This window comes from Macaca fascicularis, chromosome 8 (genome assembly GCF_037993035.2).
Source record: "Macaca fascicularis isolate 582-1 chromosome 8, T2T-MFA8v1.1".
NCBI lineage: Eukaryota > Metazoa > Chordata > Mammalia > Primates > Cercopithecidae > Macaca > Macaca fascicularis.
Genome location: NC_088382.1, coordinates 100,039,572 through 100,058,887, shown reverse-complemented (window position 1 = coordinate 100,058,887; position 19,316 = coordinate 100,039,572). Strand labels below are relative to the sequence as shown.

General features: G+C 36.8%; 1 long non-coding RNA gene across 1 annotated transcript in view; it reads left to right on the top strand.

Annotated features, from left to right (window-relative positions):
* The first annotated feature begins 292 nt into the window (after positions 1 to 292).
* The window catches only part of LOC135964771 (uncharacterized), a 115,480-nt gene continuing 96,456 nt past the window's right edge, over positions 293 to 19,316 (top strand). Inside the window, exons 1-3 of the long non-coding RNA XR_010577395.2 lie at positions 293 to 370; positions 2,697 to 2,764; positions 3,341 to 3,507. This is a non-coding gene — a long non-coding RNA (uncharacterized lncRNA). The remainder of the gene's footprint in view (positions 371 to 2,696; positions 2,765 to 3,340; positions 3,508 to 19,316) is intronic.

Sequence of the window (19,316 nt, the reverse complement as noted above, 5' to 3'; positions counted from 1 at the left end):
TGTGTTTTAATTCTGTGAGTCCTTCCCGAGTACACCAGAAACTGTGATATGAGCTTTTTATGAATGCAGCCTTCACCATGTCTCCTGTTAATTCATCCTGGTCTTCATAAAACTGCATAGTTAGGAAGGTAGTCTTCTTGGTTCTCCTGACTTCTGTGTGTCAGAGAGCTACTGCAAGTGAAAGCACCCAAGAGAGTGTAAAATACTTTAAAGATGTAAGATACTACTTTACTGTTAATCTATGTTGTTAAAAAAAATTCTAAATGATGATGAATGTGCTTGTTCTCCTTCTCCAGGGAAGCAAGGTGATAATTTGATTTTTTAGTTAACCTGATGAGTTTTTGTAGCTGTCAAGAACTCTAAAATTGAGGTAAGCCCCAAATGATAAGTAAATTATGATATTATGGTCTGTTTTTCACCAGACTAATTCAGTAAAGCATCATCCCCACTACTTATCAAGGTACGTCTCACACTGCCTGTGCCAAAGGATTCGCCAATGGCAGAAACCGGAAAAAAATCAAATTCTTTTATTCATAGGTTCTCTTCATATTACCACCTCGCTATTATATTCATACATCATCAAGGAAACCACATTACCCCTGATGTTTACTTTTGCTGTTCTGTGCCTCTGGCAAGCTGATAATCTGAAACTAATATCCTTTTATTATTTATACAACATTTGGCAAGAGTGGAATAAGCACCAGTAAAGAGTGTTTATCTTTTGACTTTGTTTTTAATTTCTACTCAAGAGTGCTTCTTTATTGGAAAGGGAACCAATTTTCACATCTCCAATTATGTAAGGAATTTCATGTGACAATATGGTTTAATTGACATCATATATCCAAATTATTCCAGTCATATTTAGTCCTCCTTATAACTAGTTCTGTGGCAGTAGCCTCACCAAGCTCCTGCTTGAAATCTACTCACTGTGAACTTCCTTTCCAATGTAACTTCGCTCTTTCATAAGATTTTACTAATTCATTGACTTCTCCCAGTCCTCAAAGGTAACTGCAGGTGAACATTTTATTTTTGAGCAGACAGACTTAACATTAATATTGTTCTTTGTGTATGAAGGTGACCTTACTGACTGACCAGCCTAGGGGCAGACATTTGATTTTTTTCTCCAGTAATGGGTATAGATTTATTCTGGCATACTTATGGCCTTGCTGAGTAAAGCTGAGGCCATGAATCAGAGTAAGGCTGATTGGCCTCCATAGAGCATTGACCACATAACCATACACTTACTAGCACCATGGGCTAATCTGCTGCATTAATGGTTACAGATGTTGTGTTTAATATCCAAGTCAAAGCTAACCTTTGCAAAGCAGAACAGACTCTGTGCTAAGTACCAGACATAGACCATTTTCTATACTCTACAACTCAGTAAGATTGGTAGTCTTAATCTATTTAGAGTGAGAAGATGAATACTTAAAAGGATTAGGTAATTTGTCCAAGGTGACAATGAGAATAAGTAGTAAACCCAGGATTCGAACCCAGCTTTAATATAGATCCATCATTTTTAACCTCTACACTAAACTGTGTCCTTCATTAATGGTATACCTAAGTTATAGCCTGTAATCTATACTGTAATCTAGCCCTGTAATAATCAGGAATAAGTTGACTTCTATATAAGGGCTATACTATACTATCCTTGACCAAGAAATATCTCCAAGTTTCAAGCAAACTCTCAAAGCTTCAGGTCAAACTTCCTCTTCAGAGTTAGCCATAGAGAATATAGGCCAATATATGGTATATTGTCCTGATACTTAAAATATTTTCTGTAAGCAAAGATTTATCAGGAAATTGATTTACTGAATGGCCATGGGGGCACCATCACATCCACTCCTGCTTCAGTGAGCTGACCAATTGGGTCTTTATTCCTCACAAGCAGGTTGCTTGCTGAAATCTAATTTATTAAATCCATCAAATTTTGGTTTACAGTGTGTACTCAACACAAGCAAAATAATCTCAATTTCAAAGATAAACTTATACAAATTGTATAATTCATATAATAGACTGTTCTACTGATAATCAATGAATAAAAATATGTCATATTTTAAGATGATTTTGCAATTAGGGGAAAAAGGAGATTTTCCTCAATTAAAAAATTAGTAGGCATATGTAGAATATAGTATGTTTTAAGTGAAAAATCAGAAAAAATGATTTAGAAATGGCAGTATTTCTTCGTCTTTGAAGGGTTTAAGCTATTTTAAAGAGATTTTTAAACCTTTGAACTTTAGAGAGAAAAAATGGTCTACCAGTAGTCACAAAAATAAAATGTAAATTAATTTTTGCTTTAAGAAGCAAAATATGAAATGCTCCACAAGATTTACTTTTGTGTGGTGTTTTTTTCCTTCTTGTTTTGCTTTTACTTTGAGCAAGAAACACAAAGTGTCATGAAATAATTACAAGTAGTAACAAATTTTTTATAAGACTGGAAAATATTGCTCTTAGACAAGTTTGAGGTCAAATCTCAAATCTAACACTTACTGACTGTGTTATTTTACATGAGTTAGTTAACTCTCTAAGTTCTAAAAAATGTTTAATATAAAGTAAGACACTCTCCCGCGGAATCTTGGAATAACCAAATTGTGGTAGACTATGTATGCAAAGAGGTGGGCATAGTGCATGCCTTATAGCAAGTGCTCGATGGATGCACATTGCAGTCTTTTAAAAATCTCTATTCTCTATTTTAGACAATGAAAGCAAAATTCAATAGAAGAAAGGAAAAATGAAAAAGACAACATTAAAAGAGAAGATCAAGGTAATTTTACTCTTAAGAGATCGTAGAAAAATACAGAAAGTAACAGGAAAAATATGATGTTTTAATAGAAACATAATATTAGTGCTTTCAAAGCTTTAAGAAAAAGAAAGTTAATTTATTAATAATGTAATACCCAAGTTTCATAACGGGCACTAAGCAATCTCAACATGAGTAATAAAAGTATTTCAACTGATTTAAAAGATGGACACATAAGACTTCCTGAAGCCTTTTAAAAAAAATTCCAACAGAGAAAGCCCTAAATTTCCATTTTGAGGAATGTGACATCTAATTATACAGGGAAAACCTTTCTACTTTCATTGAACATCATCTGCATACCATAACCTTTTAAGAAAGCATTGTTAAATCACTTAAGGTATGTATTGTTTTCACAACTCTAAGAATAAATGAAGATTATTACCACTTGGAATTTCCCTATAGTGTCACCATCTGAGTAACAGACGTAGCCACATTTCTAAATGTTGCTCCACTACTGACAAGTTACTATTTGGTCCTGGCAGAAGTTGCTTCAGTTTTTTTGTTTGTTTATTTTGTTTTGTTTTGTTTTCTGTTTTTCAGCTTTCCAGCATCATACTGGGGCTTAATAATGCCTTTGGCTTTGGGATTGGGATTTTTTGATGTGACCAAACAGCCATTTATGTTCTCAGAAAACTGGAATAGGAATATCCTATGGTGGAAGAAAAGAATGGACCATGATGAAAATTTCTACACCAGAAGACTTGAGAGTAATTATGTCCTTCCCCACCTCTAGCCCCCACTCCCTACCCATCATCCCTCATTTCACTATATTTGACACATCAGTCAAGGGACTGATGTGTTTTAAATAGCAAATAGAGAGTCTTCCAAGAACCCTGACTATTTGAACATTGCTTCTATGGTCTCGGCAACTGAGCCCTTGCCTACCCTTCGTAGGGCAAGAAAGAGACCCTTACTCCTAAGCTTTTGATACCAAATACAGTCTTCTTTCTACTTACAGTAGTGCAATCAATAAGATTGAGACTGTAAACATCCAAATCTCTTTTAGCTGGATCACATTTGATGGGTAGTAGCTATGATCAGAGTAACCTAGTTGCTCGTTATGTAGTAAACAGTACCCAGGGTACCCTGGGACTGTGCAGTGACCTCATATGACTAAATTACAAATGATTACTCTTCATGAGACATTTATAAGTTGGTATATCATTTCTACTTCAAACAGTTACTCTCGACTTATGATTTTCACAGTGGGGAAATAACAACTGTATAATGAACTAATGGAAGTGAGGGTTTGGAGTGTGTGTGCACTGTGTACTCTCTGATCACAGCTGGGATTTTTTTCCCCTCCAATTGTTTGAAGCTATTATACTATATCATTTTGTAGTAACAAATAGTGTTGGGATGATAGAAGAATTATTTAAGTGAAATATTATAAGTTCTCTATAGTAATAACTTCATTGTATCATGTTGAAAAATCACATAATAGAGACACCTAAAATGTCATATTCAGTGATAGTGTATTCATCAGGCCAGGGCAGTAGAACAAGATGCTTCACCAGGATTTTGGATAGAATGTAATGGTCTTTCTGCATAGATGTGAGTGGATCCAAGGGTACCAACAGGTATGTTGTGATACCCAGGGACTCAGAACCCATTACTGCTGGTGGACATGAGGGGCTAAAGAGAGATCATGATGTCACTAGAGCCCAGTGACAATTGGAGCCAAGAAAGGAGGAGAGCATGGCCAAAACAATCACTGACAGAGCCCCCAAAGTTGAGGAAGAGAGAGAGAGTAGAGAAAACAGTATCTTGATCTCTCCCTGCTTCCACTGTCAGATCCCCTTCCTGTGTCTTCCACTGGCAGATCCAACCAGAAGCCAGAGGGAAAAGGTGCTCCATTTACGTAGTCAGTAAGAGTCAAATTTCTGGAGTAAAAGCAAGGTAGAAAAGGGTAAGCAGATTAGGGGCAAAGGCATGGCACGAAATGTGGAATAATCACAACTCCTCAGTGCTGGTGAACCCTAGTGTTTGCTTTTGGTCCCACTCAACATTTTTAACCACTTGGGTAAAGAAATAGTGCCAGATTATTAGACTGTGAATAACAAAAAGCTGAAATCTGTGATTAACCAACAAGTCTTCTGTCTATCAAGATGCAAAATTATCTTGACAGAAACCCACAAAATAAAATTTAATAAGAAAATTAGATAAGTTTCCCAGTTAGGATAATAAAAAGTTTTCTTTTTCAGGATAATGGGAAGGGTGGGAAAAGTGCTTGATGACAGTACACGTCCTAAAAGATGTGAATGTCAATTGACGATGGGTCATGATTGCTTACAAAGCAAATGTAATCTGAGGTTGCACTTTCAGTGGCTGCTAGACATCTCCTGCCTATTCTACATGCTTCTCAAATGCAGCTTGCCAAAGCCTAATCCTGTTACCTTCCCAATCTCCCTCCAAAACTGTTTGAACTCCTCTGTTCTTTCTTTGGTTATTGGTATACTGCGCACAGGGTTCTCAGCTAGGAGCCTTAGAATTATCACATGTCTCCTTCCTGTCCCATGTTTAATGCATCACTAAATCATGCTGATTCTATCTGAAAACATCACCTGAATACCCATTTTTTATTTCTCTACTCCATTGTCCTTGCCTTTTTCAAGCCCCACTGTTTCCAGTCTCTAGACTTCTATAACAGCTTTCTCATTTTCCTGACTTCAGTCCATTCTCCCGACAGCTGTTAGTTACCTTCTGATAAACAAATGGGCATTTATCAGTCCTGACTTTACAAACTCTGTTCTCATGGTGGCATTTAGGACTAAGGGTGGACTCATTATTTAGTATGAAAGACACATTCCAGTCTCATGTCCTTGTAGGACTTCTCTTCTAGTATATACACATCTTTACTCCAGCAACAAAGAACTGCTGTTCTGAAGATACCACAAGGCTTTGTGCTTTTGTGCTTGTGTATTCCCTCTGGCCGAAGTGCTTCTTCTCCTTTGCCACTCTTGATACACCCATATTCAGCCTTCCTGACACCTCCTAAGCATCTACCTCTGATTTCCTCCTAGAAAGTGTGCAGCCACAGTTCTTCGCTCTAACTTCTGCAGTAACATCTGCCTGTTTGTATGTATCCTTCCACCACTATTTCTAATTTATTTTTACTCCCCTAGCACTCAGTAGAATATTTTCCATATAGATTTCAATCTAATTCCATTAGATTTCAACTAAATCTTTGTTGACTTATGAGTGCATCAATTAATTAATTGAAATGTATTGTCTAGAACATTCAAGCTAATGATACCACTACATTGGTCAGGCTATTTTCCATGACTTGGCCATTTTAAGAAATCCACAAACTATATTATAACCAGGAGATAACACATAGCATAGAGACCATATCATATTTCATCCTTCTATTGGTCTTTCTTCTGAAATAGGAATAAGATCATTTATTCTGAGGTTACCTCATATTTCTAATCATATAAAAATACCAAGTCAAAAACAGTCCTCATGTTATGAAGTTGCAATACAGCTATGCAGCACATAATGACATTCCAGTCAAAGAAGGACTATATATACCATGGTGGTCTCATAAGATGAGCTGAAGAATTCATATCACCTAGTGACATTATAGCCTCATAACATTGTAGGACAATGCACTATTCATGTTTTTGTGGTGATGCTGGTATAAACAAACATACTGTGATGCCTGTCATATAAAAGCATAGCACACACAATTATATACAGTACCCAATACTTGATAATGATAATAAATGATTATGTTACTGGTTTATGAATTTATTATACTATTTATTATTTGTGAGCACACTCTTTCTACTTATTAATATAAAAAATGTTAACTGTAAAACAGCCTTAGGCAGATCCTTCAGGAGGTGTTCTAGAAGAAGGCATTGATATCATGGGAGATGACAACTCCCATATGTGTTATTGCCCCTGAAGACCTTCCGGTGGGACAAGATGTGGAGGCAAAAAACAGTGTGATATTGATGATGCGGGCCCTGCGTAGGCCTACTTTAATGTATGTGTTTGTGTCTTAGTTTTTAACAAAAAAGTTTAAAAAGTGAAGTAAACATAAAAAATTTTTAAAATAGAATAAAACCTTATAGGAGAAGGCTATCAAAAAAGAAAATATTTTTGCACAGCTGTACAATGTGTATTTTAAGCTAAATGTTATTATAAAACAATCAAAAAGTTTTTAAAAACTTAAAAGCTTATAAATTGAAAAAATTACAGTAAACTAAGGTTAATTTATTATTGAAGAAACTTTTTTTATAAATTTAATGTAGCCTAACTGTACAGTACTTGTAGTTTATAGCAGTGTACGGTAATGTCTTAGGTCTTTACATTCACATACCACTCACTCATTGACTCATGCAGAGGAAATTCCAGTCCTGCAAACTCCATTTATGGTAAGTGCCCTATACAGTGGAACCATTTTTTATCTTATACCATATTTTACTCTAATTTGTCTATGTTTATATGTGTTTAGATACATACTTACCACTGTGTTACAATTGCCTGCAGTATTCAATATAGTAACATGCCCCTAGGAGCAACAGGCTATACCAAATAGCCTAGGTGTATAGTAGGCTATACCATCTAAGTTTGTGTAAGTTCACTCTACAATGCTCGTATAATGTCGAAATCGCCTAATGACATATTTCCCATAAGGCATCCTCGTCGTTAAGTGACCCATGACAGTAGTAGAGCAAATAATGCATGCAAAGTGTTTACATACCTGATACATACTAAGTATTCAATAAATACAGGATTAAAATTATTATTGGGATTTTTAGTAGCAGAATGTAACACTATTATCATATACTTTTACTTAAAATGTTATCTGTACCAATTTTCAAGATAGGAGTCCTGCCTAAGATAGCTGTACCTATGCAAGTTAACCTTTAGCTAAGAACAGTACTTTTCACTCAATTATATCAAGAGAAGAAAACTTCCAATGTTATTAATTCTTTCTGCTTTCAAGTTGGTTTCTCCTAAATGACCCCAGATGTCATAATTTACCTCTGTCTGCATTAAATGTTGTTTAATTGCAAGCTACAGAAACACATTCAGCATAACAATACAGTAAGTGCAATGTATCAGGAGGACATCAGGGATTTGCCGGAAACCTGTAATCAGGAAGGACAGCCAGGTTTCACAGAAACTGGTCAGTCTCTGCTCTCCTCAGCACCATCGTCATTTGCTTTTGTATTTATGTGTATAGGCTGATTTTTTCACACTCCAGGATTAGCTTTGGCTATTCCTCAGGGCACATGATGGGCAATGCCATCACCCCTGGGTTTGTACTGCTTCCAAACCCCATGTCCTTTAACAGGCTGTGCTTTCTAAATTCCAATGGCACGTTTCTAAGAATTAAATTTGTTGGTCTTGTTTTAGCCAGTTGTCTTCCTATGACCTATCTACTATGGGCAGGAACAGTGAGAACAAACTCTTCTGCAGGCACACGTCCCTGTCCTAAGGGGCATGACTTTCAGGGAAGCTGGGATGGCCGGCTATCTCAACTCTTCCTACTCCACAGTGCAATTGCTCATGATGCCCAAGGCAGGAAACTAAAATAGGTTTAATCCCATTCTTTAAAAATTTCCATACATAAAGACTTTCTTAAGTCTAAATTAAACACTTTCTGTTATTGGCTAATAATCTCAATTCTTTGTCTATTTCTACCGCATATAAAATTGCTGGGTCATGTTAACTCTGCATAATAACTTTTGGAATAAGATTACCAGTTTCATTGCAGCAAAAGGCTCTGGGAAATTATTTTTATTTCAGCTTCCAAATGTTTAAAGATAAAGAATTATAAATTTGCACTAATTTGACTATTATAAATACCTCTCTGGAGACTTCTGGTCTAGGAGAGCCATTTGCTGATATCTGGGAAGGGAGTGGAACTGTGAGAAAACCAACTCTCCATACAGAATAGGTCATAAGTTATATCCAGGCAGAGCCCAGCTCAGCTGCCAAGAAAGAGAAAAGATAAACAGAATTGGATTTTAAACTGGAAGGATGGTGATCCTCTTTCTGACGATAATAGGAGCTGATGCTGTGTGAGGGAATAAAAATGCTGATAGTGTGAGGAAGATGAATAAAATGATGTGCTTTACCCAAAATGCACTAGAAGAGCATAGAATCAATGATCCAGGTAGGACTGATGCATCAGAGAAACTGGCCTCATGTAAAGATAGATACTGACTTAGTATTCTGGCAATAACCACATGATCAGGAAGTTCCATCAGAAGAGAGAAGTCAGAATTTGCTCAGGAGAAAAAATGCAAGATTTGTGGTGGTGAAAACCCCACAGAGAAGCAAGAATAGACTCTCCTGGTGCCAGGAACAGTGGAAGAGTGAGCATGACGTGATGGAGGTCTCTCTGCAAGGTCGGGGCGGGATGGCAGGAAGCCAGTAGCACATGCACAGGCAAGAGAAAAACTTTCTTTTATTCACAAGGTTTCAGGAAACAGTGTATCTCAAGAGGGCAGAACTGGTGGACAGAGTACAAGCAGCAAGTTCTGACGCATGGAAAATCCTGGGACCCCTCCAAGCACCCTGACAAGGGTGTAGACAAGGCAAGGGTAGGACACCAGGAGTGGAGTTGGAGTTCTAATTAGATCTTCCTCTTTCCAGGCTAAGGCAGAGTCATAGGCTCCCATGAGTTACCGAAGGATAGAGAAAGGGCAGCCAAAACTGAGAACAAGACTAGCTCCAGATTTTGGAGGGGTAGCAATCAGACAGGAAGTCCAAGAATGTCTGGATAAAACTACATAAACATAGATGTTACTAGATGTCTATGTGCCTTAATTTTCTCATTTGTAAATTTGAAATAGTAATAATCTTTATCTCATAATGCTATGAGAATTAAATAATATATAAATTACATGTTGTTAACAGAATGTGTATATATGTATGGGCAAGTGAGGGGCAAATTTAGAATCATTTATAATAGATATAAGAGAAAAAACCTCAAATACTATGATTCTTTGAAATTTTAAAACTTTTCTCCATACATTCCTTCCTATTTCCCAAGCATTTAGATGGGACAGAAAAGAATGGAAATCTGAGAAATGATCTCTAGAGAAATATATTCTCTCAGACATTTTTATTGGGATGAAAATTGGTATAAACTTTGATGGGCAATTTTTTAATGTTAATCAAAATTTAAAATTGATACACATTTTGTTGGAGGAATTTAGCTTCTAAAATATGATATAGCTGCATTCACAATGAGGCAATGATTTTTTACTATAGCATTTTTCTGCAATAATAACATACAAAAAAATTAGCCCAAACATCAATTAAATCAAAATTGGTTAAAAAAAATTCAGCACATTCATAAAATGAAATACTTTGCAAAAGTCAAAAAGAATAGTGTAAACTTACACTTCTGGTCAAGATACATTAAAAGTGACTAGATTTATTCTCCTACCTGAAACAACCAAAGAACAGACATTCGAACCAGGCAGTGAAGAATAGCAACCCCTGGGAGAAGAGAACAGATGAGATGAGCCCAACTATTGTTTCAGCTTCTTGCCTTGAGAGTGTTTCCAGGCCACAGTCCACGGGAGTGGCCAGGGAACTCAACCAAAACCTGGTGGACTCCTTAAGAAGATGGAGATGAGAGTTTGGGAAAACCAAGGCAGTGAAAACTCACAGGACAAAGCACTAGAGTAGGGAGAGCTTCACAGAGAGAGAAGTCTGAAAGTCTTCAAAAGTTCTTCAAGTATTAAGATGAGTCCTGGTTAGTGCATGTACCTGAGGCCAAAGAAAGAGCCATATCAAAGGATTAAAGGCAGCAGTGCCTTCTGCTCATATAGAGATGAAAATAGTGCCTCTTCCCACCAATCAAACTGTAAGGTCTCAAGATTCACAGGACATTGGGTAGAGAACACAGGAACAAAATGCAGAACCATTTGCCTTGGACTTAGCAATATTCTGATCACACTTAAATCTTAAAAGCAACAATTGAAATGATAAATTGTTTTCAACTAACTTAACTACATGACAGAAAAGTTCAAAAGTATTTATAGGAACAAAAAATACATATAGTACCCAACAAGGTAAAATTTACAATGTCTGGAATCTAATAATAATTACCAGGTATGCAAACAAACTAGAAAATATGACCCCTAATGAGTAGCTAAACTAATCACTTGAAATTAACCCAGGCCTAACACAGATATTAGAATTAGTAAACAAAAATAGAAAAAGGGTGTTTATAACTATATTCCACGTGTTCAAAAAATAAAAGTAGAGCGTGAACATAGAAAATATTTTAAAATTCCAAATCAAACTTCTGTAGATGAAAACCACAACGTATGAGATTTAAAATGAAGAAATCACTAGAAGAGATTAGCCTCAATTTAGACAATGCAGAAGAAAAAAAATAGTGAACTTGAAGAGATAGCAATAGAAACTATCCAAAATGAAATACAGAAAGAGAAGTGAATTTTTAAAAAATAAATAGATCAGCGGAAATCAAAGTATGTTGTTATAAGGTTCATATACTATATGTGAAGTGGTATACTATCATTTGAAGGTGGAATTTGACAAGTTAAATATGTACATCATAAAACCCTAAATTAACCATAAGATAAGAAGACGAAGAGTTATAACTAATAAGCCAACAAAGAAGATAAAATGCAATAATAAAAATAAGAGCCAGTTCTTCAGAAAAACCAATAAAGTTACTCAAATTTTTGCAAGCCTATTTAATTAAAACAAAAAAGTAACCACAAATATAGAATATTAGGAAAGAATTGCAGGTATCATCATAAAAATGAAAAGATTTTTAAAATTGGGTACACTTATTTCTATAATAGGAGTTGGCAATGTTTTTTATAAAAGTCCACATAGCAAATATTTGATGCTTTGTGTGTCATATAGAGTCTGTTGCATAATTCCTTTGTTTCTTTTTACAATCTTTTAAGAACTGTAAGAATAATTCTCAGCTAATGGGTGGTACAGTACAGTGTGCTGGTCATATTTGGCTCACCATTTAACTACATTATGACCCTTAAAGCAACCAGCAAAATTGTTTAAATGTTATATTAAAAAGGACATAAGATTGAATCATAATACATTTACAATAAATACAAAATACAGAAAAGAGGAAAAAGGGAAGAAAGAATGGATTGGACAAACAGAAAACAAACAGAAATATGGTAAATTTAGAACTAATGATATAAATAAATATAAGTGGTTTAGATACTCCCATTTAAAAAGCAGAGCTTATCAAATTAGATGAAAAAGCAAGATCCAACAATAAACTACCTATAAGAAATGCACTTAAGATATAAAGACACAAATACACTAAAATAAAAGAAACAAAAAAAATTGGCAGTATTAGTACTAATCAGAAGACAGCTGGTGATCTATAGATTCAATGCAATCCTGATCAAAATTGCAGTAAGTTAGTTTGTAGCTGTCAAGTAACTGAATCTAAAATGTGTGTGAGAAGGCAAAGGATCTAGAATAGCTAGCACAATACCCAAGAAGAACACAGTAGAAGGACTGGCACTATTTGGCTTTAAGACTTACTGTAAGGCTACAGTAATGCTGACAGCATGGTGTTGGTGAAAGAATAGACAAATTGATCAATGGAACAGATTTGTAGACCAAAAACAGACACACAAACTGATCTTTGACAAAGGAGTAAAGGTAATTCGATAGAAAAAAGGATAATCTTTTCAACAAATGGTGCTGTGAAAATTGGATGTCCGTATGCAAAAAAAGTGAATCCAGTAGACACAATCTTTATGCCTTTCACACATAAAAAAATCAAAATGGATTTTAGGCTTAAATTTAAGGCAAAACTATAAAATCTGTGGAATAGAACAGAAAAACATCAAAGTAATCTTGGGTTTGGTGATGAGTTTTTAGATACAATATGAAAAGGGCAATCCATAAAGAAAAAAATGGATAGGTTGGACTCTATTAAAATTTAAAGCTTCTGCTTTGTTAGAGAATGAAGAAACATTTTGGGATAAAAAAGTTTGTGAACATATATCTGATAAAGGACTTTTGTTTAAAATTACAAAGAACACTTAGAACTCAACAGTAAGAAAATAAGCAACCCAATTAAAAATTGCACAAATAATCTGAGCAGATCCCTCACCAAAGAAGGTACAAAGATGCAAATAAGCATATGAAAATATGCTGATCATATGTCATTAGGGAATTGCAAATTAAAACAACAAGATACCCTAAATACCTATTAGAATATACAAAATCAGAAAAGCAGATAACATCAAGTGATGGTAAGGATGTGGAAAAACAGGCATACCCATTCATTGCTGGTAGAAATGTAAAATGGTTGCAGCCACTTCGGCTGTTTGGCAATTTCTTACAAAGATAAACATAGTCTTACCACATTATCCAACAATCGTAATCCTAGATATTTACCCAAATGATTTGAAAACTTAGGCCCACATAAAGAACTGCACACAAATGTTTATAGTAGCTTTACTTACAATCTCCAGAAATAGGGAGCAACCAAGATATTCTTCAACAGATAAATGGATTCACTGTGATACATGCATACAATGAAATTTTATTCGATAATAAAAGGAAGGCCGGGGCACGGTGGCTCACACCTGTAATCCCAGCACTTTGGGAGGCCAAGGCAGGCAGATAAAGAGGTCAGGAGATCGAGACCATCCTGGCTAACACGGTGAAACCCCGTTTCTACTGAAAATACAAAAAATTAGCCGGGCATGGTGGTGGGCACCTGTAGTCGCAGCTACTTGGGAGGCTGAGGCAGGAGAATGGCATGAACCCAGGAGGCAGAGCTTGCAGTGAGCTGAGATTGTGCCACTGCACTCCAGCCTGGGCGACAGAGCAAGACTCTGTCTCAAAAAAAAAGTAATTAATTAATTAAATAAAATAAAAGGGAATGAACTAACTATCAAGCCACAAAACTACATAGGGGAACATTAAATGCATATTGCTAAAGAAAAAAGTTAGTTTTGGTGCAGAGGAACGTTACATGCATATTGCTAAAGAAAGAAGTCAGTCTGAAAAGACCATGTACTATATGATTCCAGCTGTATGACATTTTAGAAAAGGCAAAACTATAGAAACAGTAAAAATGTCAGTGGTTGCCAGGGGTTTGGATAAGAAGCAGAGTATAACGAGGGGAGGAATGAATGGGTAAAGGACAGGGCAGTAAAAATATTCTGTATAAGAACTATAATAGTAGGTACATGTCATTATGTAACACATTTGTCAAAACCCCTAGAACCGTAAAACACAGAGTGGAACTTAATGTAAACTACGGACTATAGTTAAAATTAATGTATCAATATTTATTAATTTTAATAAACATATTATACTAATACAAGACATTAATAATAGAGAAAACTGGGTACAAGAGCAGGGGGTGGGGTTGAGAATATGGAACTCTATGTACTGTCTGTGTAATTATTCTATAAACCTTGAAATGTACTAAAAAATAAAATTTATTATTTTTTAAAGGGGGTGGGGCTATATATCTATTTTTATATTGCAGTAGACTTTTTCTAGATACAAGAATGTGAAAGTAATGATTATCCCTGGAGGGGGAGACTGGAAATCTAGGGTGGGGAGGACAGGAATGTACTTTTCACTAAAAACCCCTTTTTACTATTTAAATTTTTAAAACAAAACATGTGCATTGCCTTTTCAATTAAACGAAAGGGAGCCTATCAGGACCCATTCCATTAACATTGGGATTGACCAAAGATGTTTTGAGTTTGGAGTTTTGAAATCCAGTGAACTTGGCAGAAGAGAATAGTTCACAGCTTCAGAACATGCAAATGAGTAGTGACCAGTCAAGGAGGCAAGCATTTGTGCTCGCCTTTACTTCCTAGAGCTGGTCTGTGCAGTCCTACACAGTCATTTCTATTAGAATCAAATTCTAAGAGCCTCAGTGGCAGAGCTATGTTTTCCATTTTTTTTTCCGTTTCCTATAATGGCTTTGTACTTAGTAGCCACGTAAGCCCACCTGTGGTCCGTATACTCTTGGCATGCTGTGTGTACCACTCTGGTGTTCAAGAAAAATTTGTTGACTGTTTTTGAAAATGATTGCAACTCAATTCCAAACCTGCAGAGCTTTTAAGATGCAGAACAAAAGAATGAATGAATCAGAAATGATGAATGCCTGTAAAGCTTCCTGGCTCAAGAGAAGTCTAAGAAGCTGAGTTGATTGAACCAGAAGAAAAAGGATGACTCAATGCTTATTTTAGAATAGCAGAGTTAATAGGTGTTCTGTATTTGGATCCATTTTGGTAAGGGTGAAAGGGGCAGAACAAGATGAAAAAATGACTTTTTGGGTTTTATAAAATGCTTGTTCCATGCAAGAACATGGTGTTTCAGGAATCCACACGCTCTCCATCTCAGTGGCATGAATATTGTTCTTCAGATACATCTTATTCAAACTTCCAATTACTAAGGCTGGGGCTTTGATTAGTGATGTATTTATCCCAAAGTGTTATTTTCCATGTATATTCTTCTAAAGCCTGTCTGTCTCTGGCTTCCACAACAGTTTTGTTTTTGTTTTGTTTTGTACATTCACTATCATTAACGTATTAATAAGGCTATTTTCCTAGTTTTGAAACATATCTCTTCCTTTCACAAAAAACAGTAGAAAACGTTATGCTCCGTAGATGATCTTTTCCTTTATTTTAGTTAAGTAGGATGAGCTATAAGCAACTTAAGGATACATAAGCATGACTATGAATTGCTATAGATCAAAATTTCTATGCACAGGTTATTATTTCTATTTTAATCTTTCAGCATGGTATTTTTAAGGCATCTAATAGATTTAGACCTTTATTAATAATAAAATAGTACAAATGACACTCAATATAATGAAATGCTTCCTTTCACATATATATGTATCTGATTTCTTAGAAGTATTTCCTAAAGTCCTGAGGTCTTCCTTCTTGTAGTCACAAATAACATCATAGATCACAAGTTTTCTTACAGCTCTCTTGAAAGTGTGAAAGCTGTCCTCTGTGCCACTTCTTGTGTACTTAAAATATCATTCTGCCTTCCTTACTGCTGTTTATTCAAACGATTATGCCCCAGATTTTCCCTGACTAGCTCTTTCCCTCAATGTGAATTTTATTTCATTTATTTCTTTAGTGGCCATTTGTCATATTGACCAAGTCATATGCTCCCACAGACACATGGAATGCCTCCAGAGAGATGCAAACCCACAAATGTAAGGCCTGCTCAGAAGTGCCCAGTCTAACGTGTCGTCACCCTCCCTGCCCTGCAGACATTTGTAGACACCAGAGTTTACAGGTTCATTGTTCCCTATGTCCTTTTCTTCTTTCATATAAGCCTCCCTATTCTCATTTTGATCTGATGGTAACCTAGTTTAAATGACCCATTTATTTTTATATTGTAAATGAGCACGTTGTTGCTAGCAGTTAATAGTCCACTTGGAAGAAACTTAGCTTTATGAATGTTTTCAATATGTGTTGGTGCTTTTGCACAGGACCTAAATCTCCCTTCTGAGGATTGCACACTGTAACCTAAAAGGATATACCAAGAGCTCCCACTGCCACTTTCTTCAGACATCCCTGTAGTGAAGCATGTAATCCAGCAAGCATAAAATTTCACTTGCTAAGATTGAAACCTAACTTCCTTTATCTGGTTCTGCCTTAGTTCCCTTACTCCAAATGGCCATAGTTTGGGGCAGATTTGTATTCTCCTTACTAACTAGTTGAATACCCTTACATAGTTTTCCACTGGCCTTGTCATCATATATTTTATGCAAATTCAGTTCCTATGATAAGCTAATGGCTGGTTTATTTGATGATCAAATCCTAGGACAGGAAGAAACTGTTACAGGTCAACCCAAAATGAAATCACATTTTGTGTTCGAAATCCCTAAAATGTTATGTCTCCTGTGCAGATTGCTTGAGCTTTGCTAGGCATATTCCTAGTGAAAGAAGAGGTGAGTGTTAACTTGTAAACATGTGACTTATAACACACTTCTGACGAAAGAACTTCTTAGTAGGGTCATAGTTCATGGAAGTCTGAAAAACATCCCAGATTATAACATCATTCTCTGCAGCCTATGAAACAGCTCATAGTCTTGCCAACAAGACTTAAGCATAATCCTTACGAAAAATTCGGCTTCAGTTAATGTTATTAATAGAGGATCTTCTTACAAGAATAGATTATAAAGAAAAATGGAATGTTGTTACTATTCAGTCAGCAATGCTATTCATAAGTATCCCTTTTAAGAAGATGCATTATGCATGGAAACATACAGGATGGAAGAAACTCTATCCTTTGTCCCACTCTGCACATAATAACACATGCTAAGTTTACATTTTGTAAAAGGTGCAACCAAAGCACAGTTCAGTGTGAATATGCCAGCTGGGAAGTAAGAGACTCCTGAGGGCTAGACAGGGCTAAGGGATATGGTCCAGAACCTCACATTTGAAAAACCTTTGGCGTCAGACAGAACTTGCTGTGAATCCCAGTTTTACAACAGTTATCTCTATAACTCTAGGAAATAATTTTTTTTGAGACAGAGTCTTGCTGTGTCGGCCCAGGTTGGTGTGGAGTGTGGTGGTGCAATCTTGGCTCACTGCAACCTCCACCTCCTGGGTTCAAGTGATTATCATGCCTAAGCCTCCTGAGTAGCTGGGACCACAGGCGCATGCTACCACGCCCAGCTAATTTTTGTAATTTTAGTAGAGATGGGGTTTTGCCGTGTAGGCCAGTCTGGCCTCAAACTCCTGACCTCAGGTGATCCACCTGCCTCAGCCTCCCAAAGTGCTGGGATTGCAGATGTGAGCTGCCATGCCCAGCTGGGAAATAATTAAAATTCTTAGTTTTTCTTGTCTGTGAAGGTGAAATAATATTACCTACCAATAGAACTGCATAGTTAATTAGGAATTAAATTATGTAACATATATTAGGTTCATCACAGTTTCCAGCATAAAGTAAATTTTCATTAAGTAATAGCTATTTGTTATTATTGCTTCCAAAGGGCTTCAATGCATGATGTTGAAAGGAGTAATCTGAAGTGTTTAGATTTTCATGAAAACCAAATTCAAGGCCAGGAAGGCCCTAGAGTCTCAGAATCAGGAAATCGTTGGCATGTTGCTCACATGCCCCTATGATACCACTAGGCCTGTGGCAGACATCACTAAATGAGCATGATGTCCTTCTCCACTGAGCCCTGAAGGCCTCCCAGTGCTTTTCAACACAAAACTTTAGTATCCACTGCCAATCATCAGAATAGACACACTTTGCTGTGAGTGAGGATCAGGAAACAGAACTAAAATCAGAGAAAGTAGAAAAGCTTATTTGAAAAGTAACACAGCATTTGAAGTAAAGATGGCAGCAGCAGCCATCTACTACATTTTTATTGAAGATGTGGTTGTGAATTTGGACCAGGAACATATTGTGGAAGCCACTGTATTAGTCCATTTTCACACTGTTGATAAAGACATACTCGAGACTGAGAAGAAAAAGAGGTTTAATTGGACTTACATTCTACATGACTGGGGAAGCCTCTGAATCATGGTGGGAGGTGAAAGGTCCTTCTTACATGGTGGCAGCAAGATAAAATGAGGAAGAAACAAAAGTAGAAATCCCTGATGAACCCATCAGATCTCATGAGACTTATTCACTATCATGAGAATAGCATGGGAAAGACCAGCCCCCATGAATCAAGTACCTCCCCCTGGGTCCCTCCCCATATCATTCTGCTTCTGGCTCCTCAAAATCTAATGTCCTCACATTTCAAAACCAATCATGGCTTCCCAACGGTCCCCCAAAGTCTTAACTCATTTTGGCATTAACTCAAAAGTCCAAGTCCAATGTCTCATCTGAGACAAGGCAAGTCCCTTCTATCTATGAGTCTGTAAAATCAAAAACAATCTAGTTACTTCCTAGATCCAATGGGGTACAGGTATTGGGTAAATACAGCTGTTCCAAATGGGAGAAATTGACCAAAACAAAGGGGTTACAGGGCCCATGCCACTCTGAAATCCAGTGGGGCAGTCAAATTTTAAAGCTCCAAAATTTTAAAGCTCATTTTCTCTTTGGCTCCATGTCTCACATCCAGGTCATGCTGATGCAAGAGGTGGGTTCACATGGTCTTGGGCAACTCTGCCCCTGTGACTTTGCAGGGTACAGTTGGCTGCTTTCATGGGTTGGCATTGAGTGTCTGTGGCTTTTCCAGGTGCATGGTGCAAGCTGTCGGTGGATCTACCATTCTGGACTCTGGAGGATGGTGGCCATCTTCTCATAGCTCCACTAAGCAGTGCCCCAGTAGGGACTCTTTGTGGGGGCTCCGACACCACATTTCCCTTCTGCACTGCCCTAGCAGAGGTTCTCTGTGAGGGCCCCACCCCTGCAGTAAACTTTTTCAGGGCATCCAGGTGTTTCCTTACATCTGAAATCTAGGCAGAGGTTGCCAAACCTCAGTTTTTGACTTCTGTGCACCCACAGGCTCAACACCACGTGGAAGCTGCCAAGACTTGGGGCTTCCACCCTCTGAAGCCATAGCTCGAGCTGT